The following is an 11,378-nucleotide window of genomic DNA, read 5'->3' on the forward strand; positions in this document are numbered from 1 at the left end:
ACAGCATCTTTAACAGTAGATTCTATCTCAACACACCACTTTCTTTGCTCATCTGTGAGAGCAACTAACCTGTCCAAGTTTTATTCTGAAATTGTGGCTATTGAGTCACATCTGCAGGTTCCCCTTATAATTCTTATTCTCCTGATATTTTCACCAAACCTGCAGTTCCTTCCTCCACAGAAATCTTAAATTTCTTGAAGTTATCCATTAAGGCTGGGATTAACTTCTTTGGAACTCCTGCTAATGTTGATATTTGACCTCTTCCCACGAATCACAAATGTTCTTAATGGCATCTAGAATCGTGACTCCTTTCCAGAAGGTTTTCAGTTTTCTTAGTGCAAGATTTCCAAAAAGGTTAACTTTGTAAAAATGCAACACCTGTGGTCCAGCCAGCACGGCTCAGTGGTTGAGTGTCAACCTATGGACCAGAAGGTCAATGGTTCGATTCCTGGTCAGGGCACATGGAATGCGGGCTCATCCCCAGTACAAGGCATATGAGAGGCAGCCAGTCCCTGATTCTCTTTCATCATTGGTGCTTCTCTCTCTCCCTCTCTCTTCCTCTCTTAAATCAATTAAAAAAAATATTTAGCCGTAACCGGTTTGGCTCAGTGGATAGAGCATCGGCCTGCGGACTGAAGGGTCCCAGGTTCGATTCCGGTCAAGGGCATGTACCTTGATTGCAGGCACATCCCCAGTAGGAGGTGTGCAGGAGGCAGCTGATCGATGCTTCTTTCTCATCGATGTTTCTAACTCTATTTCTCTCCCTTCCTCTCTGAAAAAAAAAAATCAAAATATATTTCTTTAAAAAAATAAATAAAAATATTAAAAAAAACACAAAAATAATATCTGTGAAGTGCAATAAAGTTAATCATAATAAAGCAAAGTATGCTGTAATGGTCTGATATATGTATATATTGCAAAATGGATTACCACAATATAATTAACATCCATCACCACACAGTTACAATTTTTAAAAAACTTTTAAGATTTACTGTATTAGCAACTTTAAAATATACAATGTTGTATGCTTACCTATAGTCATCAATTTATACATTCTATCCCCAGGACTTATTTGTTTTATAACTGGAAGTTTGTTCCTTTTGACCACCTTCCATCCATTTCCTCCACTCCACAGCCCCACCACTGGCAACCACCAATCTGTTCTATCTATGAATTGTTGTTGCTTTTTTCAAGATTCCACATATAATGATCATACAGTATTTGTCTTTCTCTGCATGACTTATTTTACTTAGCCCAATACCCTCAAGGTCCATCTGTGTTGTCGCAAAGACAGGATTTCCTTTTTTCTGGCTGAATAATATTCCTGTCTGTGATATTTTCTTTCTCCATTCATCCTATTCCTGATCTTAGAGGAAAAGCTTTCAGGTTTTCAATGCTAAGTATGATGTTAGCTGTGAGCTTGTCATGTATGGCCTTTATTATGTTGAGGTACATTCCCTCTAGTCTATACCCATTTTGCTGAGAGTTATTATCAGGAGTAGATATTGAATTTTATTAAATGCTTTTTCTATATCTGTCTAAATGATTGTTTAATTTTTATCCTTCATTTTATTATGTGGTGTATCACATTGTGTGATTTGAGCATGTTGAATCATCCTTTCATCCTTGGAATAAATCCCACTAGATCATGGTGTAAGGTTCTTTTAATGTATTGTTGAATTCTATTAATCTTTTGTTGAGGGTGTTTGCATCTGTGTTCATCAGAGTTATTGCCCTATAATTTATTTTCTTGTATTGTCCTTGTCTAGTTTTGGTATCAGAGTAATGCTGGCCTTATAAAATGAGTTTAGAAATGTTTCCTACTCTTCTGTTTTTTTGGAAGAGTTTTTGAAACTCTCCTTTAAATTCACCAGTGAAGCCAGCTGGTCCTGACTTTTGTTTTGATTACTGATTTAATCTCCTTCCTACTAGTAGGTTGGTTAAGACTTTCTATTTCTTTATGATTCGGTCTTAAGTAGGCAGTATGCTTCTACAAATTATCCCATCCTTATACATTGCCCAATTTGTTGGCATATAATTGTTATTGTCGTCTCTTATAATCCTTTGTATTTCTGTGATATCGGTTATAACTTCTCTTTCATTTCTGATTTTGAGTCCTCTTGTTTTTCTTGGTGAGTCCAAGTAAAGGTTTGTCAATTTTGTTTATCATTTCAAAGAACCAGTTCTTAGTTTCATTGATCTTCTCTAGTGCTTCATTTATCACTTATTTCCACTTTGATCTTTGCTATTTTTCTAATTCCTTGAGGTGTAAGGTCAGATTGGGGACATACTTTGTATTTTATTTCTCTTAATCTATTGAGGTTTATTTAATTGCCCGGCATATTATCTGTCTTAGTGAATGTTTCATGTTCACTTGAAAAAAAATGGGCCATAAACAGGTGCTTAATTTCACTAGTTATCAGAGGAGTACAAAATAAAATAAAACAATTCTATTGAGCCCATCAGATAAGAGAATGTATGTCAGTTCCTATTAAGCATTGGTATGGCTGCGGGGTAATGAACACTCGTGCATTGCTGATAGGTCTGTAAATCCATTGAAGAGCAGGATAGCAGTGAGGCAGTCAGGCTGTCACCCAGAAAAAGATGGCAGGATAATTCGAGGTTTGCTTTACAAGGAGACTGTTTTTGCAGGTGTGGGAAAAAGAGCTATTACCCAACCCCCAACCAACTGGAAGGGACATGGGGAGAGAGTAAAGGCTGGAACGAACGTTAACAAATCTTGTAGGAGTTGTCTTAAGAGGATATGTGTCCTTCAATTGAGGCACAGATACTAATCTTTCAGAGAGTGGAGCCAGGTGAATACCTGGACCTCACTCTCCCTTGGATATTCTGCTGGGGTTCCCTATTGGATATATCCCAACAGGAGCTGAAGGATCCATTGATGTAGATCATAGTTTCACCTTCCCAGGGAGTGGTTGGGTGGAGAGAGGATCTTGGGGGAGACAAACAGAAATATCTCACAACATCAACAGTTAATGAAATAGAAAATGCTTGTGCTCTATAACTAGCTATTCCACTGCTAAATATACTCAAGAGACTTTGTCATATGTACATCAGGACAACTTTACAAGTATGTATAGTGCAATATTGGGAGAAAAAGTCAAAAATAACTCAAAATTTTATCAGTGTGAGAACAGGTAGGTAAAATTGTGGGATGGACCTATGGTGAACTATTACAGATTAGTTAAAACAAATGAATTACATCTTTACTTTTTAACATGAATGCATCTGAAAATAGTGTTGATGAAAGAGCAAATTGCAAAATGAAGCAATATAAGTATAACTCTGTATTAGCTGGGAATGCCTTTGTCATCATAAACAGAAAACCCGCCCATAGTGGTTTAAGTGAAATGGGGTTTATTTTTCTCACATGGTCAAGTTAGCTGCCCCACATGTGTACATTCAGGGCCCTTTCACTTCTTCGTGCATGGCTGCTCCATCTTATGGCTTCCAGGTTTTGATAGCAGCCCCCTTTCTGTGCTTACAATTGAACTACTTCAGGGTATTTAGCGATTCCGTTAACCCTGAATTTCCATCCACGTCTGTAGTATTGTTCTAGCATACATGAAGTAGATAAATTTTTTGTGTGTGTTTTAAAAGTCTTTATTGTTGAAAGTATTACATATGTCTCCTTCCTCATCCCCCCATTGACCCCTTTTAAACTGCCCCCTCCCCCTCCCTTCACTATCCTATTGTCTGTGTCCATGGATTATGCATACAAGTCATTTGGTTAATCTCTTCCCACTTACCTACCCACCCACCCACCCCTGCCTTCCCTCTGAGATTCCACAGTCTGTTCCATGCTTCTATGTCTCTGCATCTATTTTCTCATCGGTTTATTTTGTTCATTAGATTCCACATATGAGTAAGATTGTGTGATACTTGTCTTTCTCTGACTGGGTTATTTCACTTAGCATAATACTCTCTAGGTCCCTCCATGATGTCTCAAAGGGTGAGAGATCCTACTTTCTTACAGGTTTGTAGTATTCCATTGTGTAAATGCACCACAGCTTTTTCATTCTCTCGTCTATTGGTGGGCACTTGAGATGTTTCCAGATCTTAGCTATTGTAAATTGTACTGCTATAAACATAGGGGTGCATACATTCTTTCGGATTGGTGTTTCCGGTTTCTTAGGATATATTCCTAGAAGTGGGATCATTGGGTAAAATTAGAGTTCCATATTTAATTATTTGAGGAAACTCCATACTGTTTTCCATAGTGGCTGCACCAGTCTGCATTACCACCAGCAGTGCACTAGGGTACCCTTTTCTCCACATCCTCGCCAGCTCTTGTCAGTTGTTGATTTGTTGATGGTAGCCATTCTGACAGGTGTGAGGTGATACCTCATTGTCATTTTAATTTGCATCTCTCTAATGATTAATGACTTCAAACATATTTTCATATGTCTCTTGGCCATCTTTATGTCCACTTTAGAGAAGTGTCCATTTAGGTCCTTTACCCATTTTTTAATTGGATGGTTTGTCTTCATTTTGTTAAGTTGTAATAGTTCCTTATACTAGTATATTTTGGACTAGAGGCCTGGTGCATGAATTTGTGCACACGGGTGGGGGGGTCCCTCTGGGTGGCCTACAGAGATTGGGTCCCCAGTTCACTCCCCCAGCCTTGCAGCCCCAGCTTGCACCCCAGACCTTGCAGACCTGCAGCCCTATCTGGCACCCGCCTTGGCCTGGGGCCTCCTCCTCACCTGCTCCACCATCCCACCTACAGGGCGATCAATCAGGGCCAGGCCCCCTGCCTGGCTCCCTCAGCACCTGGGAGCCGGGTGGCAGCCCCCACCCCCCACTGCTGCTGCTGGTCGCTGTCTGCAGGGCAATCGATTGGGGCGATTGGGCCCCTGCTTGCACCCACTTTGGCCTGGCGCCACCCGCTCACTTACTCCACCATTCCGCCACAGTCCTGCTCTCATCAGGGCCCATTGGGGCCGACAGTGCCTCCACTGCCACCCACTGCCAGCACCGCATCCCCGACACCCGCCATGGTCCTTTACGCCCCCTGGTGGTCGGCGCACATCATAGTGAGCAGCTGAACTCCCAGTCAAATGACTGCCCAAGGGGACAATTTGCATATTATGCTTTTATTATATAAGATAGCAACCCTTTATCAGATGTATCATTGCCAAATATGTTCCCCCATACAGTGGGCTTCCTTCCATTTTGTTAACGGTTTCATTTGCTGTTCAGAAGTTTTTATTTTGCTGTTTTCCCATTTGTTTATTTTCTCCTTAGTTTTCTTTGCCCTGGGAGATGATTCCACAGATATTTTGCTAGGAGAGATGTCTGAGATTTTGCTGCCTATGGTTTCTTCTGGGATTTTTATGGTCTCATGACTTACATTTAAGTCTTTTATCCATTTTGAGTTTATTCATGTGTATGGTGTAAGTTAGTGGTCTAGTGTCTGTCCAATTTTCCCAATTTTTTTCAAGTATCTGTTCAATTTTCCCAATTTTATGCTTTTGCCTTCTTTGTCAAATATTAATTTGCTTCTTTCTGCAGGCTGATTGTTATTCTCAGTCTCTTAATGGACCTCAGAAACTCCACAGGGTGGGGCAATTGCTATCCTTCTTTCCCCCTCCCCCACCTTCCCGCCCCCCTAAAAAAAATCCCAGCTCCCGGGCCAAAGCTGCCTGGATGGTAAAGGTCTGCCAGAGAAAGATGTCCTCTGCAATGTAAGGGAATGAATGACTCAGTGCAGGAAACCAGGGTGGGGTTTCTGCCTTCTGAGCTCTAACCCAGAGCCCCAAAACCTGGCTTCTGCTCACACAGCTCCAATCCACTCTGCCCTCCCTCTGTCAGAGCCCAAGGTGAGTGGTTGCACATGAAATTTTGTACATTGGCCCTTTAAGAAGGTGCCTGCATTTCCAGCTTTCTCTCCTTGGTAGACAGCAGCCCTGCTGCTTTTCACAACCAGATGTCATGTGGGCACCTTTCTCAGTTCTGTTGCTCTGGGCTGGGAGCCCAGCTTGGGGTTTAGACCCCAGCATTCTCAGTGGGAACCCACAGCTGAGATATCCCTCTGGAACTTCAATTGCTGTCTGGAGCCTGGCCAGCCCTTTCACACCTCTGCCCTTCCTGCCAGTCTCTATGCAATCTCTTCTTTCCATCCTTGGTTATCGGGGTCTCTCTAGCTAGTCCTAGTTGATTATTCAGGGTGGATTTTCTGTATTTCAGTTGTAATTCCATTTTGGACCTGGGAGCGTGTCAGTATAGCTGATACTTACTCTGCCACCATTTTGGAATCTAGATAAATATTTTTAAAACCAGGTTAATTTAATGAATAAAAAGCTTAGAAAATGTGTACCTACCAGATAGATAAACTCTGGGACCCCACATGTTGTGTAAAATGTTTCAGTGAGATGAGGTCCTCTTTGTGAGGAGGTGAGAGTGTATTAGGGTACGTATCGTCAGCCATTCTGAACAAGATTGAGTCACACACCTCCTCACACCACCACCAATCCTCTCCTATGGGACAATAAGAATGCAAAATCTGGCTTTATCCACTATCATATGCAGGGTTAATAAGTCTGACTTTAGAGAAGTGGTTTCTGCTTCTAACTTATAGCTGATTGCACATCTCTGCATTGAGTGTGCTACATACAATCTGTTAAAAAAGGGAGAGAGAAAATAGAGGGAGTCTTATCAAATATTTGTCTGCTTGACCTAGTAACTCTTCTGACCTTGTGAATTGTGAATACATCTGTTTTGGTTTAGAGAATTTAAGTGTTTTTGTGTCATTACATGATAGAAAACATTTCCCTTCAAATATGGTCCTGGCAATTAGAAACATCTGACTTTTTTTTTCTCTTGTAGAGTATCATTTTTGGTGCAAGGCATTGCAATGCGTGCTTTATGACGAATAACAAGGATAGAAATTTTATACTGGCCACCATTTGCTCAGTGTATGCCACAAACAAGACATTGTAGAAAACTGTATATTCCCTAGTTCACTTAACCATTATAACGACCTTATAGGTTTAGACATAGGTTTTGTTGAACTAGCTAAAAGACTGGCATATAGTAAATTCCCAATTAAAGATAATTATTTGTATTGTGATTGTTATTCTCATATGATAGATAAAGAGGTAGACAGTGCTTAAGTATAAAAGCTGCACAGCTAGTAAGTGGCAGAGCTAAAATTGAACTCAGATCTGTCTGGCCACAAGTCTGCATTAATTATACAACTCTACAAACCATTTCTATGTCATTTCCTTTAACATTCTAACCATAACCCAATCTCAGGATGACTTTTATCTTTCAGATTAGAATACTAAATTTCAGAGAAAATAATTATAAATTATAATCATATATTTCATGACTCTTCTTTTGTGTATGTGTTGTTGTTTTTTTTTACTTTAAACAAATTTTTATTATACAAAGGTTATGTAATTGGACATTTCTCTGTTTTTTACACAATTATTCTTACTCTCTACAGAAAGGCTGCTTTTAACTTCTCATGAGGTGATGGCAAGCACTAAAATCCTCAGTGATTTAAGTTGAAAACAGTACATGGGTGCATAGCTCTTGCACTTATCAGGGATGTAAAAGTGAATTTTTATTCAAAACTACAAAATAAAATATCTGTAGGCATGGACAATAACAGCAGTAAACCACTGTATGTTGTCAATTGAAACCAGTAACTGATGGTTATAGCAATTTTTTTAAACGTCGGCCAGCCTTTTTCTTAAGTCATTTCCTTTAGTTGACTTCTCTGAAGTCATGGTGAGGAGCACTGCCTTGAGCTTCCTCTCTCAGTTCTCAGTAATGATGGTGAGGCACTTGATACGTGATTTTTGTACTGGAACACACGGTGTTCTCCGGATTTTTTTGTCTGTCGGAGTTAAAGAATGAATCCATGGACTGAAGATGGTATAGCAAAGGTGGAGATTTATTGAAGAACAAGTACAGACTCTCATGTGGGGAGAGAGAAAGAGTCCCTCTGACTTCCTGTTTCCAGTGTTTATAAAGGCTGCAAGTCTCTGTGTCCTGAAATCCCTTCTGATTGGTCAATATTTCCTTTTGAATTGGTTACTATAGTAACTCCTAAGGCTCTCCTCCCTCATTGTTCTCCTATTCCTTCTGGGCTTTCTTCCTCCTCCTTTATTTTATAAATATAGACCTTTTGGCTACTCCCAGTTCCCTTGTCTTATGTAGATGTAATTGTTGCTGCTCCCTTGTGTTATGGAAATGTACCTTCTCACAGCTCTCTTGTCTTATGGAAATATAACTTCTCCCAGTCTCTAGCCCTGTGTTTTTTCCATGAACCCCCAATTCTAAAAATTCCCCAAACCTGCCTATATTCCCCTAAAATTCCTATTTCACATTATTCTAGGATTAGAACATGCCACCTCCCATACCACCTCCATTCCACCCATCCTGCCCATCCTCAGAGCTTTCTCTTGTCTAGAAATTTCTGTGACTACAGCTTCTGCTGTTGGCCACTCCAGCAACATCCAATAAAGCAGTTCTCACAACCTTAGATCAATGATTCTTTTACCCACCATATTCACAAAATCTCCAAACATTGCCTCATAACTAACTTCTGAGGAAGTCTGCATAATTTTCTCAATTATCACCGATCCTTTAATGCCTGTATTCTTAGCAATGGTCATTGCAGGAATTTTGTGTGCTTTTAAAATAATTTTTATACCAATATTTTTTATCTTCATTAACTGGAATTAATGAGCCCAAGGCTGGAATGCACCACCGAAGCAGGGCACAGCCCCCTCCCAGAACAATGCCTTCCTTAACAGCAGCTCATGTAGCCCTGAGGGCATCTGTTACTCTTTCTTTTCATTCACTTCATCACTTTTCTCACCAACCTTCAGCATAGCTACTCCATCTGAGAGCTTTGCAGACATTCATTCAGTTTTTCCTTTTCATATTCACTAGTTGTGACATCTAACTGCTCAATGATTTCTTGAATACATTTTTCAATTAGACCCTTGTCACCATCCCCTTCCAAGAGCATAGCATCATCTTTGGTCACAATGACCGCTCCAACCTTTCCTAAGTCATGAGGTTGCACATCTTCAAGAGTTAGTTAGTCAATCCAATCACTGTACCACCAGTAGTAATAACCATGTCTTAAGCTGGCTCTTTCTATTGTCACCAAAACCTGGAGCTTTGACTGCTGCAACCTGAGGACCAACTTTTAGCCTATTCAAAACAAGTGCACTCAAAGCTTCTTCAGCGATTATGACCAAGGGCTTACAGTGGGCACTGGCGACTTCAAGAGCAGATTCAATGGCCCAAACACTAGAAATTTTCTTCCCACTCAATAGAACATAGGCACCTTACAACTCACATTTCTGACCTTTTGCTGTATTAATAAAGTATAGTAAATATAACCTCAATCAAACTTCATGCCTTCAATAATTTCTAATTCATTATTCAGTGTTTTTCCACCCTTTACTGTGATGACACCTTTTCTTCCAATATTTTTCATTGCATTGTAAATCATGGTGCCAATTCCTTTGTCTCAATTTGCAGAAAGTATAGCAACCTGAGCTGTGTATTCAGGGGGTGTCACCGTTTTAGGCAGTCTCCTATATTCAGAAATTATAGCGCCAACAGCTAACACCACACCTCTCCGATTTCCACAGGATGAGCACCTTTACTAACCTTCTCAATAGAGTGTGCCAGTACAGTGGCCGTGGTGGTGACATCCCAGTCTCTTCATTTGTATTGTTGGCACTATCTTGAACAAGTTTAGCGCCAATATTTTTATATTTATCTTTTCAGTCGATGGACTTTGCAACGGTCACACCATCTTTTGTTACGTTGGGACTTCCCCAGCTCTGTTCAATAATCACTGTTCTTCCCGTTGGCCCCATAGTAACAGCTAAGAGGTCATAGAAACATTAAGGCTCAGGCATCTGCACCAAATTTTACATCTTTGGCATAAGCCTGAGTGCGATGAGGAGTCAGCGCCCTGGACACTGGCCTAAGCTGGTGAAGGACTCTGTGTAATCCAAGCGTTTTTGTGGGGCAGCTCAGGGCCTGCAAGCACTGAGGCAGGCCCTCTGCGGTCAGAGAGGCCTATTTCATGACTCCTGCAAAGTACTGCTGGTAAGTGACAGAAGCAAATACAGAGTCTAAGATTAGCCTGCTGGACATTTACTAGGGAGTGCTCTGTAGAGCAACACCTGTGCCAGGGCAAGGAAGGACGCAGGATGGGCGGAGGGAGAAGATGGGTGGTGATATACTCGATGAAGGCCTCAGCCCACCCACCAGGAGTCCTGAAGCAGGATCCCTTCAGGGTTATCTGGAGTTGCGAGGAGGACCCCTGAAATCGGAACCTTTATTTTTATTTATTTATTTATTTATTTATTTATTTATTTTTTGTAGTATAGTTAATGTATTTCTGTTTGTGATTAAAAAAAAAAATCAGGATGCATTTATATATACTACTAGAGACCCGGTGCCCGAAATCCCCCCCACCCCCCACCGCCCCCCCGGTCCCTCAGCCCGGCCTGTGACGATGCATGACGATGCAAGCGTTCCACGCCCAGCCTGGCCAGATGCCCTCTGTGGCCAGGCGCAGAACACTTACCTCGTCACCGGGGCGATGACACAAGAGTTCCTCCCCTGCCCCCCAGCCGCTCCATGCTCGCTGCCCAGAGGCTTTCCACAGCCAGGGTGGGCCACCCTTCGCCACGGCAACAAAGCAAGCATTCCGCCAGGCCGCTCATGCTGCCCCCTCTCAGCGGCCACCCCTCCACACCCCCCGGGACTGGGGGACTCTGGCAGGGCTGAGAGGACTGGGTGCCGCCATCTTGTGGCTATGGGCACTGCCATCTTTGTGACAGAGTGATGGTTAATTTGCATATTACCCTTTTAATAGATAGGATTGAATAATTATAAAATATTTGTGGAAGATTACTTAACACTGTTTTTGTACAGTTTGTTTGTTTATTTATGAAATCGGAACCTTTAAGTTCCTATATTAATTAGCCATTACAGGGAGTAGGACATCCTTTTTGGAAGGCAGTTTTCCTTAGTAGGGAAATGCACAAAGAGCACTGTCTGCTAGTCTCATTTCCAGCAGCTGGGGGAATAAGTCCTTTATTCCATCACAGCATCCGCTTCCAGATGCAAAACCTCACTAAGAAGAAAATTCACAATTTTTCTTTCAATCTGTGGTGCAATTCCTATTTTATATTTTATCTAGAAACTGATTTAAGGACTTTGCATAATAACTAATCATTCATTTCCACATTTTAAATCCAATCTTGGTAAGCCACAGCTAACCATGAGTGCTATTGTGATATTACCATTAACCTGAGGGTTAATTGTAATATTACCACTAAGTGGATAGTTATAGTAATACTACTAGAGAT

At 41.1% G+C, this 11,378-nt stretch overlaps 1 pseudogene across 1 annotated transcript; it reads right to left on the reverse strand.

The window, feature by feature from the left end:
* Positions 1–8,370: 8,370 nt before the first annotated feature.
* LOC308527303 (60 kDa heat shock protein, mitochondrial-like) lies at positions 8,371–10,713 on the reverse strand (annotated as a pseudogene). Its single transcript has 2 exons — positions 10,592–10,713; positions 8,371–10,000 (listed from the first exon to the last, which is right to left on the reverse strand). The product of its transcript is annotated as a 60 kDa heat shock protein, mitochondrial-like (transcript).
* Positions 10,714–11,378: the final 665 nt, after the last annotated feature.

This window comes from Myotis nattereri (genome assembly GCF_964212035.1).
Source record: "Myotis nattereri genome assembly, chromosome: 11".
NCBI lineage: Eukaryota > Metazoa > Chordata > Mammalia > Chiroptera > Vespertilionidae > Myotis > Myotis nattereri.